We start from the raw sequence: 19,523 nt of genomic DNA, 5'->3' as shown, positions 1-19,523 counted from the left end.
CCCGGGATCTAAAATCAATTTAGATCCCCGATTCGCGATAACTCCTCGTGTGTACCTTCCCTCCCACGAAACTTTCCACGGGACCCTTTGGTGAAGACTGAGAGTACATTCTATACGGGGTACCGTGCTCTTCGCATCTAAAATCTTCATGGAGAAAGAGAGAGACAGAGAGAATAAAACGAAGGAGCGCAGTCGGGTTGATGTCGGTGTTGTTGTTGTTGTTGTTGTTGTTGTTGTTGCTGCTGCTCCTGGTGGTGGTGGTGATAGTTACGAGGATCCATGGGGGCCTCACAGTGCCCCGTGGTATAACGTGGGTAACTTAATATTCCGGGTAATAAATAAGAGAATGCGGCTCTGTCCGCCCCACAAAAAACTTCCCGCGGGCCAAAGAGCAGGACGCCCACGCTTCTCGTAGTACCCACAGTCCAAAGTGGCCCGTCCACCTTGCCTCTGCCCACCTTGCCCCGCCAGCAGAAACTTTGAGGGCCCGCTTTAACCTCTGTGGCCCCCACACGCTTAACACCCGAACGTTATCCCGCCACGGCATCGCGTAATTAAGTTATTACGCTCGCAGGGCAACCGTGGCGCAGGGGCTCTCGCTCGTCGTACGATGGATGTACTGCCCCCTTCTTTTCTCCCTCTCTCCCTCCCTCCCTCTCTCTCTCTCTATATATATATATATATATTTATAAAAAATATGAAATATTTTAGAAAGATTTATCGCGATTCGAGAACAAAAATTGTACAATATATAATCAGATGTAAATAAAATTATGAAAAAATCTGATAATATTATATAAAATTATATATATGATAATTATTTATATACCTCTGATCGTACTATATTATTTTCTCAGAGAATGATTGCAACTATTAAATGATACGCGAAAGGGCAAGTATGAATTATATATTACCTACTATTTAGCATTAACCTCTTTTAAAATTAATTAAAAAATATTATTATTAATATAAAAATATCATGTTGATTAACTTTTTATAATATTTCCGCTGCAAACTCGGTTGCTTAATGCAAGATAACATGTGATATTAAATGTGCAATGAATATACAAGTTATTAACGGATGCATGAATGCAATAATTATTGATTTAAAAAGTATCTCGCTGTTCCTTGCAAGCATGTCATCTTCAGCTGTCATTGAGTCTCACTTATCTCTCCTTCGTTATCGTGGAAATGTAATTTACTTGGATAGAGCAGGTGTTTGAGAATGCGTTAAAAGAAGATCATCGTCTCGACACGAAGCGTAGCGTGTGTGTACGAGCTTGACCGTTAAAAATCGACCTTTATAACTTTCCCGTGGGCAAACGCTTAACCATCATTATCCACTTGTATTCATTTCACCCTGTTCGCCGGTGCATATGTATGTAGTTGGGTTAAGACAGGTGATTCAAACTATTTACAAAATAATCATGCGCGCTTTCTAATAGTGTTGCTATTTCAAAAACGACGACTGCTATCAATGAGATACACATTTTTCTCGATTATCACGCATACACGGGCATGCTATTTATTTCTAATTACACTTTGAGCGAGAAAAGTTGACAGTACAATCTTTATAATCTTAATTCATATTATATTATATAATTAGAATCCTTTTGATAACTTGAACATGCATAAATAGTTATCAATTATTATATGAAATTAAACCGATCGAATTATCTGTAGGTACTTAATTATCTGTCGGACATTATTTAACTACAATTGCTTAATATTATTACGAGGATTTAATCAGCCAGATAGAGCAGGTGTTTTAAGACACGTAAGGAAAGTTGAGCTATTCTTGAATTTACGAAAGCGGAGATTAGAAGCGAGAGATGACCGTTGGCCGAAGGAGCTCGTAAAATTCAAACAAGTTTGCGCTACTTCATGACAATTAGCCGGTTCCAGTAATAAACTTTGCCAATGTCAACAATTTCGAAAACAGATGAGAGAGTTAAGATGTGTTAGAAACATGAGACAGGAATAAAAAAAAAAAACTAACAGAAAAATTGATGTACTTTGAAGAAAATACATGGAGCTTAATTAAAATATAAAATTATATTTTATATTCTTCTCTACGATAAAGGCATAAGAATCAGCATCATTTTCTCGATTACGTTTAGTTGAAACTGCTGTTGTATCTGCTAGCTTATTTTCGCTGTGTCACATTATTGTATTATACAAGGGATTTCTCTCAATGAATGTACATCTCTAAAATCATGCTTATAATAACACGCGATACGACACAATTCGCAATTCGCTTCGAGCCTGTTCGTCATTAAGCCGATTCAAGCTATAGAGATGTGAAAGTTGACGAGCAGGAGGAGGATGAAGAGAGGCAGAGAAGAGAAGACGAAGGGACAACGGAAGGTGGAAAGAAGGAGAAGGAGAAGGAGAGACAGGAATGCCGGTGCGTGAAGCCGAGTCTCTTGCCTCTTAGACAACGTTGCCTCGAAACCGCGTCTCTATCAGGCATCATAAATAATTCTGCTACACCAGTGTCTCGTCTCTGTTTTCATACACATATCTACATCGTACGTACACACACACACACACACACACATATATATATGTATATTTATATACATATATATCCTATGCAAGTGTATGTTTATCTTCGCTTCTCCTCCTTTCCATCTTCTTCTTCCTCCTCGTGGAACTCTCACAACGTTTTTCGGCTACGTCGTGAACACTTTGAACACGACAGTGCGACTGTGTCTGTGGACCGGTTGGACTAGGAACGTCTATGTGTGCGTTGGGCCCTTTAAAAGAGATAGCACTCGAGAGATGGGAAAAAAGAACAGGTGAAACCCGCCGAGGGTCTCTCGGGCTGGTCGATCGAGACTGCATCGAAGTCCACTTCGGATCTTAATTCTGTACGTTACATTACGGTATTTCAATGCTCTTTTAAAGCAATTGCGAAACATAGCCGTGAGAATCCCCAGTACGCAACTATTATAAATATGTATATTACAGTAATCTAAATGATCGTACGCACGCGAAAAAAAAAAAAAAAAAAAACAAAAAAAAAAAACTTAATCGTAGGATCCGTTAATTTTTAATGCTCGCGTTTCTCTTTAAATGAGAAACAATATTATCTCTGTGGATAGAGGCAAGCTGAAAATTGATTCTCGCGGTCTTATATACACCAGTGCGCGTACACGCGTCGCAAGAAGCGCGTCCCTCGTTAGTGCCACTAATTACGAACTGGTCGGGACTCTCTTTCTGCCCCGCCGCCGGTCTTCTCTTAATGAGTGCCCTAGTGAAGATCGCGAAAAAAGGAAGGAAAGAACTGTAATGCGCCAGGAATATAGAGACTCGAGAGCGAGAGAGAGAGAGAGAGAGAGAGCGCGCTCGACGTAACGAGCGAAACGCGCACGCGGGGGGAAGGAGAAAGGGTCTGCAGGACGCGCGGAGCAAGGGGGGCTCGGCGGGGTACGTTTAAGCCTTAATTACTGATGAAGCGCGTGGCGGAGATTACGAAATTCCCTCTCGAGTAATTACCGTCATGCGTCGCGGGTAGCGATCGAGTGCGTGATCGGTGGCGCGAGTCTTAAAAGACGATTCCTCCGCGCGCGCCCCTTCTCCCCCCCCCCCCCCCCCGCCTCGCCCCTTCCTCGTCACCGTGTCGGAGATTCCAAGATTTCACTTAACCGAGAACTTACGATCAATCGGCCGATGCGATCACCGACGACGAATTATGTGTATGGTATACTGCTGTTACCCGGCATCATGCTATCCGCACCTCGTAATTAAATCATTTGACGCGGGTAAATAAATCCGAGAGGTTCGAGCATTGCCTTTTTTCTTCATCGTTAATTGATTCGTTCGTGCAACGCGTATGGGAAACGCGTAGCTTAATTAGTAAATCGGTTGAATCGGGAAACGTCGCCGACAACGTGTTCGTGCCGTACACATACACCCGGTATCTCTCTTATCAGAATTTCAATTAAACCCCCCCGATTGACGCAACTGACTTAAAGAGTGACTCGGACTATCGACAATACTGGTACCTGCTGAAATCGTGTACTTCCCACTCTTAAGGAATCTTTTCTCAGAGGCAATGTCGACTTTATTTTAATTACAAAAGTCAAGGGCATTAAATAATTGAGAATAATTATATATATATATATATATATATATATATGAAATTTTTATAAATGTAATTTTGTATTATATCGGGGATTAGATAAAGAAAAATTACTATGTTTTTAGTTATTAACAATTATTAAAATATTGACAATGCGATAATAAAAATAAAGATTTTACATACGACAACATGCTAGTAGGCAGCATTTCTCGACCTTGTCAACGTTTCGCTAAATTTTGATTAAAAAGTCGCATTTTTCTTACGCAATTAATAAAAACATTCCGCTATTCTCTGCGGAACGTTATCAAGTTCAAACATACGCGGTCGAGAGAGAGAGATTGACAGAGAGAGAGAGAGAGAGAGAGAGAGAGAGAGAGAGAGAGAGAGAGAGAGAGAGAGAGAGAGAGAGAGAGAGAGAGAGAGAGAGAGAGATAAAGAAATATAAAAGGATCGAATGCTGGATGCATTCGAAACCGACCGTCAATCGTCGTCTTTCTATTGGAGGCATGTTCGCGATTCCAGGCGAGCTTTACTCTGGAAACGAAGTCACCCAGGCGGAGGTCTTTATTCGAATCGCGAAAGCGAATCACGTCCGCGCCGAGGAGCGACATCGTCTCGTAACAAATATGTATCTCCCTTGGTTGGAGCCTGACGTATCCTCCCCGTGTATATCCTGCACCCGTGGAGACGGGGGCCTACCTGCGGCTACCAACACGAGCGCGACTAACTAACTAGCACGTACACGTTCCTCCGATCTACCTACCGGCCGTTCCTGCGTTCTGCGTTCGTGTTCCGGTAGCAACAATCACGATCCGATCTCCACGCGATCAACGTTGCTATCTTTGCGGAGAGATTTAAGCTTTTGCGAGGAAGATTATCATTTTTTTTTTTTTTTTTTTTTTCTCAAGTGAAAAACTCACGCGAGATTCTTTCCCATTCATTTATCTCATCTTTTTCTGTGGAACAGAATGTCGGAAAAAAACTAAGTAACGCAAATCTTTATCGAGAAAATAACTTGTGTATACTTTTTACGACATTTCTTTCAAACGCTATGGTGATGAAATCGTCTGGGGCATTCATAACGTTAGTTACAATAGACTAGGTTCGAATCTGACTCGAAGCCTTCCCTACAACATGGAAAGAACTGGACCCCGTAACAAAGAGATGTCTGCTCCGACGACGGAGTCCTCGTGAGTGCGGGTGTGCGCATGCGTTCGTCCTCGTGATTGCGTTCGTGTTACTTCGGGCATCCTCGTGTCCGAGTATTCGTCCCGAGGGGTCTTTAAGAGGGACCAGGATGACGCGTCTGTGTGAGATGTTCACAGGCCCTAAGGTAGAATTAGCTAACGTAGATGTGGTCAAGAGAACTAATTACTTTTTAACTCTGTCAATTGTCAAGATGAAAACGATTCACTTTTCGACCCTGTTTTAGCTGTCAAAGACGATGACACGACTTAAGATCTAGATAGCAGAAATCTCCTTACAAGGCACTAATTGCATAAGGAGTTGTCAAATATTCTAACGTCGTCACTCGAGTCATTCAAGTAGATGGTAGGTATCGATGATAGTAGAAATATTTTTTCGGAAAGTTTGTGTGGCGAGAGAAATAGAATTGAGAACAATAACAAGGCCCGGCAGTTGCCAGTGAAACCTATGCATTAAGTACCTATTTACTCAGAAGCCGTCTTTAAATTCATGCCACCGAACCTTTTTTAGTCGTAGCCCTTCGTGGAAGGCCTGCCAAACTCGGTAGCCTGGATAGGACACCGCGTGATGTCTATTATAGCACTGAGGCCAGCGACAAAAAATTGTAACCTTGCCGTCTCGACAGCATTTTTCTTTTCTTGTCCATTCCTGAGTGTGCTGTTGCGTGCCCTGTCTCTTCTTCCTAACGTTTTTATCGAGGAATGTGCGCGCGTTTGCAAGCATTTTACAAAATTCACCTTCCGACTCTCGCTTCCACCTCGTGTAGGATAATTAAAATTTCAGACATTTCTATTCAACAAGGGGGGATCTAAAGACCGCCGGCACTCATCACGAATTTGCTCCCCTCTACTCTCCTCGATCCTAAATAAACGAGAAAATCATCGGAGATGATTATGTCTTAAAGTTGCGAAGAAACTTTCATAAATTTCAATTTGGCGAAATGACGCGAGGCGATCTCGAATTCCCGACAGAGAAGAAACTTCAGGCGCATGGAACCGGTAAGAACATCTCGGGCGTTTCGATCGTAACGCCTCGCGAACGTAACGACTCCGCATTCCTACGAGAAAAATGTCGACCGGGAATATCCCCTCCCCCATCCCACCCCCCCGAGAGTCGGTCGGTCGGTCGCGCGAGAAGAGCAGGAGACGAGAAGCGGGGACTAAAGAGAACGAAGGCCGAAGAGAGAAACTCGTCGCGTGATGTCGCACGAGAACGAGAAAGAGAACAGGGCGAAAAGAGACCCTCGGAACTGCTTCACACGTGGCGACAGTCGCGACGTATTCATGCGCCCGCGCGCGCGCGCGCGTGCGTGCATGCGTGCGTGCGTGCGTGCGTATGTATTTATAGCGACTGGCGCATTGTCGACAGTGAGAAAGAGAAAGAGAAGGAAGAGACGAGGAGGAAATGAGGAGAAGAGATAGAATTACGCACGCGTGTGTGAGGATTATAGGCGTTAAACACGTTAGCGTGGAGTCTAGGAGTTATCGTATCTTAGGAGAAGAGGGAGGGAGAAGCGATGATTAAGCGATAAACGACTTCATTGACTTGAAGAGAGCTCGAGAGATTTTTCTTCCTTCCCCATCCGGTCTCATTCGATATTTTCTCCGCAATCGGAGAACGAGTATTTCTTCAACGTGAATTCGATTGATCATTCGCGCTGTAATAAAAGAATCGGGGCTCACGATCGGGTTAACACGATCGTTCGATAATAGAGGTGGTTCTCGTCAACATATCGTCGTCTTTCCACTCGGCTGCCGAACGAACGGTCCATTTGTCATTCGTTGTTTTCATCGCGGTCAAATCGAGTCGCCGATTGTTTGGCAAACAAACACGGGGCCCCTGCCAGTTCATTGTGATCCGTCGCGGTTTGGCGCACGCCTGACTCGATTTCTGACTCTCCCCCCTCTTCCTCCGCGCTTCAACCACGTGCTTTCGCGCGTAGTCTCTCGATACCCCTGTGTTCGCGTGGCTGTATGAAATGATTATATTGTCGCGCGATAAAGTGCCCCAGTCGTGTCGCATCGACTTAGTTACGCTTCGGCGCACACGCGTTCTCGCCAAGAGACAAGGATGGAAAATTATATGCGACGGAAGGAAAAGAGAAAGTAGAAACTAATCGAAAGAAAGTAGTCTTCGCGATAATCGATCTCCCATCAAGAATCTCTCCTTTGCCCTTTTACGTTCTTGTTAAACGTTAATTGAACCGACAGAGGTGATAAAGAATATTTTATTAAAATTGATTTAATATAATCTAAAATATAATAAAAATCGATTTAAATCGTATTGACTAAATATTTAAGCATACATATTAATAGTAGGTACTTATAATGTTTATAATTTGTCGAACGCGAGCGAAAGAAAATATCGTACCGTACTCTCGCGCGATTGCCATATTAACTGAATTGATCCAATCAACGGGGGGGGGAGGGGGGAGGGGAAGCAGGTTAACTACCGATCCCTTCTCTCTCGCCTCCCTTTCTATAAGCACGAGGACATTCACTAAAGGCTGAAAACCGCTCCGGATAACGATTAACCCTTTCTCTTGTCGAGGCAGAATAGCTTTGTGACGGCACACGCCCCGTCTTATCCGCGCTATTCGCGAAAAACAATGATTGGGTGGTTCGAGGTGTCGCAGGTAGTTTGAACGCATCGCCGAGCCCATTCTGTCGAATCGTCGAGAGCCGCAAATGATCGTTCTGTCATGCAAACTTTCAACAATGCCCCGAATCAAATGGATTTCCGGTCGGTCGGTTATCAATGCGGCGAAATTGCATCGCGTTTAATTTCGCCAACATTTCAATGTTTGCATACAGCTTAATGAAAAGTATGTCGTCCTTTGCTGTCACGCGTGCCGCCTTACATTTCGACCCCTCTTTATTATAGAGGACCGAAATCACTGAAGGAGCTCGACACGAACGTGTATATTTGATCTTTTAACGCCTCGTTGAACTCTTTCTACCGAGTTTCAATCACGCAGTTTGCGAACGGGACGTCTGACGAATTAACAGAATCAAAGACAACGTGTTCGTTTTTGCGCATTTAAGTCGATTATTGCAGATCATAACTAGTGCAGAAACTAGCAGGAAATACATTAAATAACGATAGAGATTTAACGAGTCCCGCATCCTGTCTTCTCGCTTCATCGATCGAGCTTGATATTCAAATTGAGTTGGAAGCTACGACTTACGTAGGACGTAACCGATCAGGATACGAAAGATTCCCCGCATCCGCGAAACTGTAACCGGAGTAACCGTGCAATCACGGATGGATCTCTAGTTTAGTAAAGATAATTGCGGGTTGTCCGTCTCGGATGAGAGCCACGAGCGAGCCTCGTAGAGAACGACTCGTGAGGAGGACGACGGGAGGAGGAGAAAGGATAGTGACGCTTGTCTCGTCAGAATTAAGAGATCCGCATCCCGCGTAATTTCTTCATCGTATTTTCCGCGAGCGCCTCTCGTGAAACGCAGGAATTTTAGCCAGCGGGATCTGAACGGCCCGTCTCTTCTTGACTGACCACCCTCGTTAATGCCTGACGCGAAACATTCAACGAGAGACTCGAAGGCCGCCGTCTGCAAGGTATACTTCTTCCGTTGGCGTTTTATACACACGTATATGTACACATTTGTGATTTTTCTTTTCTTTTTATATTTAATAATTTTGTTGAAGAGGACGAAAGAGCGTGGTCAACGAAATGCAGTTATATACGACAGACTGGACAAACGGCCTCTGACTTTTGCGAGAGTTTCACAGTCTCAGAATTTAACAACCAGTAATTGTCCGGCCTGGCCTGTCGCGGAGTCATAAAATCCGAGTAAGATCAAACAACTCGACTCTTCTTCAGGATCGGCTCGGTTTCTTTGTCGCCCCGAAAAATACAATTGCCTATTTTCTTGCAATGCTTAACATCGATAGTTATTATTTGACAATTGCAGTTTTATTATGCCGCAAACTTAACTCTATCTAATTTATAAATATATATATATATATATATATATATATATATATATTTCCTTCTTGAAAAAAAATTTGCATTTTTTGTCGTTAATGTTGTAAGAATAATTATAATGACAATGATATAATTATCAAGAAAATAATTTTGTTATGCTGGAAACTTAACTCTATATAATTTATAAATATATATATATTTCCTTCTTGAAAAAAAATTTGCATTTTTTGTCGTTAATGTTGTAAGAATAATTATAATGACAATGATATAATTATTAAGAAAAAAAACACGCGAATTTTCTTCATTAAAATAATAATCATTGGAATTTTCTTTTTTTTTTTTTTTTTTTAAGTTTTGTAATAAAAAAATTTACAATCGTACGTGCATGCAAGGTAATGGAAAGGTTGCTCGAGAAAATCGCGCTCGATATTCTTTATGTATTCCGCGAATTCTCATCTCATTATTAATCATTACAGAGTAGTGCCGAGCGAGATAGCAGATTTTCGAAATGAATGAAACTGGAACGAGCAGACCCGTGTTTTACCGGTCCATGAGCGGACGTAACATAAACGAGTTAATCTCTGTCGCGGTGTACACGAAAAAGCTCTAATGATCACGATTCGTAAACGACTTTCTGTGAATTGCCCTCTCATTATCAATCATTATATGGTAGTACTCGCTTTCTCGTGATAGCTAGCATTCAAGTTCAATTACACCGGATCGATCGGTTTGGAGTTATGATCGCCACAGAGAATCGAATTTGGTCACGTAGCTGAGCCTTCTCCTCCACTCCTCCCCTAACCGATCCAAGTTTCGCAGCTGTAGAGAGGCAGAGAGAGAGAAAGAGAGAGTAAGCTCGTCGGCTGATCGTTCACTTTGCTCACCGCATGATTGCAACTGTGAATTACGTTACGATTGCTTGCGAGTTGCCAATAAAGCCATTGCGGATTCTCCGACACGACGGGGCGTAAATATATGTACATGTTAAATCTTCAGATTCACAATCGATCGATCAATCGATAAAAAAATGTCTCTATAATGCGCCGTTATAATGTGCCTTATCTAACGTCGTCTCTATCAACTATTTCGCTTTACGTATTCATTTGATCTATCTCGGTTCATATTCCATTATTCTTCTCTCACGTTATTTTGCATATCACCATATAATGTCGAATTTATTCTTGCAATTTGTTGCACAATATATAATAATAAATCCGCCTATTGTTTTACGCTTCTTGCAATTGCAAAATGTTTCAGTTGCTGAAAATATTTTTAGAAAAATAGATTAGGAGGCCACATCGCACGAAATCTGACTGAAATTTCTTTTCAACACTCACATAATTATAGCTCTGCGACTTGATTATTTTATCGTAGCACAGAGAGACGTCAATACAAGGACAAAAGTCGTAACGAAAAAAAAAAAAATAAATAAATCATTTTTAAATAAGACATTAAACATGCGTACTAATTTAAAGAAGATAATCTTTGTTATTGATTACCTGTACTCTGCGTTTTCTTTATTTTCAGCGCAACATGATTCTTGATGGTTAACGTTGATCTTGTTGATTTATAGCTATATTAGATGTATCTATTAACATCTACGCGGACGAAGCGTTTGCTAATTACTCGAGCAACACACGGCGCCGATCGCCGTATATCTTGTGCGAGTTAAGAGCATACTTTATATGCTTATACGCGCGCGTGCCTATACAGGGCGTCTTGGAAAATGGCATTGCAGTGTAATTTGTATTCCTTAACAAAGTTGAGATTTCTTTCGTCGATAAAAATTTAATCAGTGTTTTATCCTTGATTCAAAATTAAGACAAAACGCGGCTGCAAATTATGAAAAAAAAAAAAAAAAAAAAAAAACACCTTATCTTGCATTCGCTAGTTTTCTTTTTATGCATATAATTAAATTAGATTAGTATATTATTTGTGAATGAGAAACGTATCGTTTCAATGCTGGAGCAATTATACATCGCACGCGAGAACGTGACACATGATTTCTGTAGCTTAGTAACATTCCCGTAATAATGAGATATCATTTCACTTAAGCAGCGCTTTGAAGTGTCAATTTTTACGTCCGCTCATCATCCGTTTCGTGTTACAGGCTCGCTCGCGTGTATTTATACGCGAGCGAAACTATTATTATACATACAATGTAAAGAAAATAAGAAAATGGGAAAGGATATACACACACAAACCCAACGCGGCTGTCTGTCTCTCTCTCTCTCTCTCTCTCTCTCTGTCCAGACCGCCAAGAGAAATTCAATCTTACGAAAATGTCGGTAATCGTGTAACGAGTTCTCGAACGGTTCTCGTTAAGGTTGCGCGATCTCTTCTTGCCCTCCGCTGCGAAAATCCCGTGATTGCCGTAAATTAGCGGGCCGCGTATCCACGGGGATAATTCTCTCCGTATCCTGTCTTCATATCACGCGGGGTTCACGTGGGAGGACCCGCGGAGGGAAGACTACACTTTCTTCGTGCGGTGTTTGCTCTTGCGCGGCGCGTCGGTGCTTTCACACGCGCGTTAGTCGCCGCACGCAGTGCTCGCCGTGCTATGCGTCATTATCGGACAACGAACGCAATGAAATGAGAGAACTGGTTCTCTCTCCGTGTTGTATCCGTCCGTCTGTACGATAGCCTCTTGCCACCAGCGGTTCCTCCATTACGGGACGAAACATTCGCGATGCGCCTGCGGAGCTCACGGTCATCTCGCTTAGATCTTGCCTCCAATAGATTTTTGATTATATGACTAATTGTTTGCTTTCAAAGTCAGATTTTCAAACCGAGGGAAAAAAAAGAAAGATCCGCGATAATTTACGGGTTGTCAGTTTTGTATACCTCTTTCAATAAGAAAGAAAAATTGCGAAGATTCTATTGAATAGAGAATAGACAAAAAAAAAAAAAAAAAAAAAAAAAAAAAAAGAGGTTTGTATTGAAAGAAAAAAATGTAGCACACAAGTGACGACAGGGTCTTGCCAGCAGACCTCGAATATTAAAAAGTTAGAAAGAAATTTAAAGCAAAAGAAATAGCGAGTGAAATGCATACTTTCAAAGAAAAATTATACATGTAAAGCATGAAAAGAAAAGAAAATAGTAAGAAAAACCCAAGATTCCCAACAGGATTAACAAAAATAGTAGCAAGATCATCGCTTCTATATTCGCTCTCAATTGTTATATAATTGCTATTCATTGGACTTTGGAATTTTTCTTTGTGTTTATATAATTGTTGATTTAATGTTTTTTTCATCTTGTAAGCTTGATTCCTTTCACAATAACTGTCAGAAACAGTAACCGAGTAAAAAAACGTTTATATGTTTTCGTAATCTTTTCACCGTTGTTACCTGTGTAACAACAACTGTGATTTAAATTTTCCATTGGCCTTTCTTTTCTTATTGATTGTAAATCTAAGAACCTACATTTGGTATTCACACGTAATATACACAATATTGAAACACATATGCATTATGAATTATTAAAATAGATTTCGGTCAAAATTTCAAAACAGAATTCGCTCGTAAACACGACGAGCCGTGCAGTTAACAATGAAGAACCGAATTTGACGTCAACATAGCACTCTGGTAAACTCTTCACGGTCGACACATCTCCATGACAATAATAGAGATACTTCTTGCTCCAGAACTGGCAACTACGTATTGAAAAAAATAAAGAAAAAAAAAAGCGGCGAAAGCTGGCCTATAACCACAAAGCTTCATAAATGTAGCGACGAGGGAATAGGAATTAGGAATTAGGCGTTCCCGTAGAGACGCCCAGACACGTCGGTAAAACTCCTTGGAAAGAATAAAAATACTGAATAGCTGTAACGGTCGTATACCTGAAGAAGGGGCCGGAATTGTGAAACCTTCAGGAAGATTTTAGGAGCCGGAAAATTTGTCGGAAAACCGCTCCAAGAGATCGCTTTCTATACGTATTTTTCCCATAACCAAATTATTTACCATTTTTAACAATAACTATGATTAATTAAATGTCTAGCTATTACTGTTTTACCTTATCGTTAATTAAATTTCCAGCGCTCCTTTAAGAAATTAAAACAAAAATAAAATAAACAACTATATCGACTTAAACTCACCTTTTACCGAAATTACAGTCGTCTCGCCAACTGACTCATAATATGATCCGTTTTTCGAAAGTTTGACGAAAACACGCGCGATCGCTGATTGCCCAAAATGAGGAGGACAGGAAATGCTACTATGAATCACGTGGCACGTAACATTCACCGACACGAGACGTCTTCATTCTCGACGTGCGCAACGAGCCGCGGTGGTGGACGGACTAGCCTCTCTTTCTCTCTCTCTCTCTCCCCCTTTCTCCTCTTCTCTCTCAGTTCGCACAACTCACGTCCAGGCAATCAGGTATGATTGGCCCGATCCACGCTTTCGCACTAACCACTTTATCAAAGCCGTTCTAAATAAACCTGCATTTGATTACACCCCGCACCACCTTGTCGTTATCGTTTCTTATATCTTTCTCCTCTCTTTCTTCGCACTTTACTTTATTGGATCGTTCTGCTCAAACGGAAAAGAATTTTCCTCGTCATTTATCTTTTTCACCACTAATTTTCCATGTAATCCTCTTGGTATTTCCGGTTAGTTATGAAAAGCTTTTAGCGATCTTTACGCTATTTTTTCGAGAGAAAAACAAATCGAAAATATACAAATTACCATTGATAATCACTCGCCACTGCTGTTCGTACATACGTCAAGTCCATACATTAAGTCATTCTATAATTATTAATCATTACAGATCTGTCTATTCACTTTTATTACAAACAGCACAAATCTGTCTCGAGATTATGCAACAAGAGAATAGACCAACACTTTTTCAAAAAAAAACAAAAAAAAAAAAAAAACAGAAGATAAGGAGTAAAAGTCAGGCAAAATGATTAAAGTATATCCACGGACGTCGGCGGAAAAAGGAGTGTCGAACTGCGTGCAAATGATCGTGTGTACAGATCCTCGATAATCGAAGAAACGATCAGTACTGATCGATCGGTCGACGCTACCGAGCGCCGATGGAGCACCGGAACCGGTATAATCTGCGAGGTTACCTCGATAGGTCGGCCGCGAACGCCGGACGGCAGACGCCGGCGGATCAGAAATAGTGTTCGTAGTGTTGGCTTGAAGCGCGTCGGAACACAACTGAAGCGGTAGGACCACCCAGTCGGTCGAGGGCCCCTGCTCCGTCCGGATACAGTTCCACGATATACCATGCAAGCTCTCCCACTACCGTCTTCTGCTTGGGTGCCGACACGCTATACTCCCTGATTGAGCTGGACTCTAGCAGGTGCCTCAATGTCTTACTTCAGGGATGGAAGATTGGTTTGGCAAGTAAGAAGAAGAAAGAGAAGGAGAGAGAGAGAGAGAGAGAGAACCGGCCGAGGGCGAAGGTACGAATCGGGTAAAGAAAGAAGAGAGGGTAAGAAAAGGAAGGAAGACAGGGAGTAAGCTATCTTTCCGATGATGACAGAAGGGAAGGATCGAGGAAAGAATCGCGTGATAGTATTCGATTTGGTTAATGCACCCGATTCAGGTCGCCGGAAGACGTTGCAATTTTTTTTTCTTTTTTTTTGTCGTGAATTTTAGAATTTGAACAAAAATTGTGAAATTGATGAAAGGCAGATGTAATTTTCTTTTTTTTTTTTCTCTCTTTTTGCAAACAACTTGTTGCTACGCTTTAAATCGTTCTACTCGCGTTACTTTATACATTACATTAGTAATCTTGATACAAAGCGATGCTTGATTTCACGTTGCGTGACTCTTGTCATTTAATGTGCTGATGTGTTTGCGCGCGCAGTTCATTTCCAGCATGGGTCGCTAAATAATTTAAACGCTCTCGCACACCTGTCAATAGCTAATACATGTGGTAATCAGAAAGAACGATATATGTATTTAACAATCGGTAATACAAGTTTCTTCGCGCAGAATGAGTTGCGAAAAAAACAAGTTTGACAGATAACTCGTGTTCATCCATAACTTTATTATCAACGATTTGATAACCGAGATAAAAAAAAAAAAAAAAAAAAAAAAAAAGTATCGCTTTCTTCAAAGATTCTTACAAAATTAAAATTGATATAGGGGCGTGAGTCAGTTTAATACGAAGGATGAAGCCGCGTTACAACCCCCTCCGTCATCTCCGTGACGGGGGAGACGAGATTTTCCACAATCTTGATCTCGTCCGCGCAAGAACGTAATTTCGTGCGCGACTTACATGCATGCGCGCGAGATTTAAGTATATACCTGCTTACGACGGGGGTAATTCTACGTCGTCGTACCGCCATAAAGCCGCGTGCAGAGTTCACGGTTACAGGGTCCAACTCGTTCTCTCTTTCTCTCTCTTTCTCCCTTTTTCCTTCCCTCCCGCTCTCGCTCACACTCCTTATTCTCAGCGCGCGTCTTACGGGGCTTTATGGTCAGAGTCATGGGATCGTGGACTGGCTGGATCCCATGATCGATGGGGCTTTGGCTTAACCCCTCTAGTTCGGACCGAGCCCATGGTGCCTCCGGCACGCGGTACCGCATTGCTTTTCTTTCTTCCACTCGTTGCGTTGCATTTCGTCTTATCCGTCTTATTCGTCTTTCTTTTTTTGCTCTTCCGTTTATCTACACATGATTTCCTTCCCCTCGCCATATGAGAAAATATATTTTATTGGGACAAAACGACGCGACGGCGGAATCACGTTCACGAATCCAACCACGGTAGATAACGATTTAACCCACAAAACTCTCTCTCTCTCTCTCTCTGTTGACGATCGTCCTGATTTATATATTACAGCGTAGTCCAGAAATTCGCCGGAATTTAAATATTCGCCGCGATTATAGCTGGTGTAATGATAAAAAAATGTGAAGAAATCACGTGTTTCTAATTCGCTCGAAAGTTTATCATATTTGTACGTACATTTGATTGATTCGTTTAATTTTCCGCATTCAATTCTTATGATTTTAACCAACAATTATAAGCTTTATATAATTTCTATTAAAGATTTTTTTTGAATCTAATATTAATAATCTAATATTTTATAAATTAATATTAAATTAAGAAACACATATAAAGCTAGAGTAGAGCGAATTCTAATATCAAGTAGCGGTCAATACGAAGTAAATAAAGATCACTGGATTTTCCGCGATCTGTGAGAGCTCTGATCGCGAAGCAATTTTTCAAACGATTCTAGTGCGCACACGACGAAAGCGATGGAGATAGTCGGGACCGAACTCCCGACGTGTGTGCAAGCCCTAATAATATGTGGATGGAAAGATCGTGATGGGATCGAAGGGTTTATTATGCTCCACAAGAGAGGGAAGAAAGGGGGAGGGTGGCGGTCGGAGAAGCGCGGAGGGGATCGGATCGAGGTAAAAGGAGGAAGAAACCGCAAGAGAGGCGAGGAGGAGAGATCGCGAGATGAAAAGAGAAAGAGAGAGAGAGAGAGAGAGAGAGAGAGAGGAAAGGGCAGAGGGAATAAAAGGAGCGAGAAGGAGACAGCGACGAGGGAAGGACGGAGTGAAAGATTTGAGAGTAAAAGAGGCAGATAGGCGGGTACGAAGCCCAGAGAGGATAATTGAGTTATTACTGCAATTGTAGACCACCATGGAGGCTCCGGAACGACCATAACAGGTTTTGAAAATCGCATTCGTATCTGCCTACGATTCTCCGGCTCTTTAGCGATAAAGGATTATCGTCAGGATACGCGTACCGCGTGTGTGTGCGCGCGCGCGCGCGCGCGCGTGCTTACGATGGTGATTACGTGCGTGAAGAAACGAGAATTAAAGTGACGGTGACGTAAGAAGATACTGCTAGACGCACCCGCGTCTAATCCTATATCGGTGTAAATGTATAAAGCCAGATCGCTCATGAAATCTTTATAGTACTGTCTACTTTCCTGAAGATTTTTATTCTTTATCATTTTTCTCGTGCGTTTCCAACTTTTCAGTAATAAACTTTATTACTCACCGTCGGTCGCTGTCAGAAATAATTATTTTGTGGAGTTTAAACTCTGATTAGATACTCACCTGAAACAGAAAGGAAAAGCCATTTTAGTCGCGAGAGCGCGATTAATGGGTAAAAAGAAAAGTTTAAAGAAAATTCCCCGAAAGTGAAATTATTCGAGTGCCGAAATTACAGAGTAAAAATAATATTACGTTCATCCGCTTGAAATTTTTAAGCCGCTCAAGATTTATGACTATAAGAATTCTCGATGATCGTTGTGGATTACTTTCTTCCGGTTATATAGATATATGTATATGTGTGTGTGAGGTCCACCTTTCCGAAACACACCTGACTCTCGATACAATGCACAGGGCGATGCAAAAAAAAAATGATGAGAAATGTTGTTTTTATCTTAAAAGCGCATATGTATATGTACGCATATATACATACAATAAAATTATATTAATTCAAAATAAAATAAAAATTTTAATTTACCTGTAAATATTATTTCGCGCTTTATTTAGAATTTGCAAATTATTAAATAATAATTTGCAAATTCTAAATAAAAGTCGGCAAAAGATTTTTCTCTAAAAATCTCGATCGCTAGAAATGTCAAACTCGAAATGAAAATCTTTTAAAATGAAGCTGTAGTAACCGATAAGCGAATACGGCATTAGTGACTCGTTTCAACGGCATGCCAACGAAAGGAGAATGCTTCCAAGAAACGGACGAGATCGCCACCTTGGCTGCGGGCTAAGGAGAGAGTCCCGGGCAAATTAAGTCGTTATTCCGGCAGATGGTCAATTTTCGGGAGATCCAGCACGTGATCGCACGAACAACGAAGCAACCTGGGCGCAACGAGTTGCGCGCGCGCGCGCGCGCGTCCCCCTCGTCTACCGACTAATTGTTACAGCCGGGGACGATCACCTCCGAGACCTTGAGCGGCTTCTAAATAAAGACGCCATATCGCACATGTACAAATTTTTATTTTTACAAAAAGTAATTAATTGACACGACATCACGTCATGTTTTGTCGCTGTTTAAAATATCTCGTGATATTTAAAACTTATGAAACTTTAATAGTTAGAGAGAGAGAGAGAGAGAGAGAGAGAGAGAGAGAAAGAGAGGGAGAGAGAGAAAGAGAGACGTTCTTTATTTGCCGTGGAAGCCACATCCGCGATATGATTCTACGGTTCACTTTGCGATTCGTCATCGAGCGGCGCTTCGGTACGCTTCACGGTTCTTCTCCCGAACACCTGTCTACGATTTATTAGCGTGTAGGTATTGCAATTGCTACTATGCCATCGCTTATTGAAACGTTGCTTCGAAATATAACTACATTACAAATAGATACAACAGAAATCTCTCTCTCTCTTTTGCAATATTTTAATATTTTTAATCTAATTTTAATATATATTTATATTTTTTTTTTTAGATCAAACTATCAATCATTATACGATAAAGAAAGATGCGATACTTTTTCTCACATTCTGAATTTTCCAACAACATTATTCAGAATAAAGCACTTTATATAGAAAATATTAAAACACTTCTTCTTAACCTGTCATTTATATTATCTTTCTTTATTATATTTCGATCTCCGTTTGCTGTTTTATTACTTTTACTTGAAAAAGAACCACGCGGATGTACAGTTCTAATCTTAAAAACCTACAGTATGCAAATTACGAGAAGTTATAGATTGTAATCTCGTCGGACTTGAGGAAAAAAATCGATGCGAAATAAAGGCGCGCTTGTAACCGTGACATTGTGAGTTTATTTCAATCGATTCAGTAGTTTTATCGTTTATCCAGGATCATTTGGAGACGGATCGAGGAAAAGTTTCAGCGTACGTTTTATAAAGTCGTTTCGAACAAACACCGTTAGATCGAACGAACACAGGATTGTTAAATAAAAAAATCCACGTCACTGCGCTAACCGCGACTTAATGGCGGGTACCACGGGAGCCCATTGTCTTTATTTTGCGTTCGTGGAAGAGCGGCATATTTTGGGGCTCCTTATACATATACCCGCGTGCACACAGCGATCATCTTGCTTGAACGCACACGTCTTTGCTACATACTTGTTACATATTCGAAGGGTTTATAAGCCTGTAACGTATATAATAACCATGGCGGGGTTTAGGAGACGCCGAAGAGAACGGACGAAAAGGAGAAATACGGACGCGCGGGAGGAAACACGAAGGGGGAGCGGAGATAAAAGAGACGAGAGAAGAATACACAGGCGGAAGGGAGGCACGTAACGGGAGGCTGGTGAATATATAAAGGCGTACGATGGCGTACGATGGCGTACTATGTATTTGTGTGTGTGTGTGTGTGTGTG

General features: G+C 41.4%; 1 protein-coding gene across 3 annotated transcripts in view; it reads right to left on the bottom strand.

Annotated features, from left to right (window-relative positions):
• The window catches only part of Ci (uncharacterized), a 79,732-nt gene that overhangs the window by 23,629 nt on the left and 36,580 nt on the right, over positions 1-19,523 (bottom strand). The window contains exon 1 of one of the 3 annotated variants that reach the window (XM_072901053.1): positions 13,333-15,145. The exons of the other annotated variants lie outside the window; for them this stretch is intronic. The gene's annotated coding sequence lies outside the window, so the exon portion shown is untranslated. Of the gene's footprint in view, positions 1-13,332; positions 15,146-19,523 lie in introns of those variants that run through there. 3 annotated transcript variants of the gene reach the window in all.

The sequence above is a fragment of the Anoplolepis gracilipes genome, chromosome 10 (genome assembly GCF_047496725.1).
Source record: "Anoplolepis gracilipes chromosome 10, ASM4749672v1, whole genome shotgun sequence".
In the NCBI taxonomy this organism is placed as follows: domain Eukaryota; kingdom Metazoa; phylum Arthropoda; class Insecta; order Hymenoptera; family Formicidae; genus Anoplolepis; species Anoplolepis gracilipes.
The sequence above is the reverse complement of the archived record's forward strand: the minus strand, read 5'-3'. Positions and strand labels throughout refer to the sequence as shown.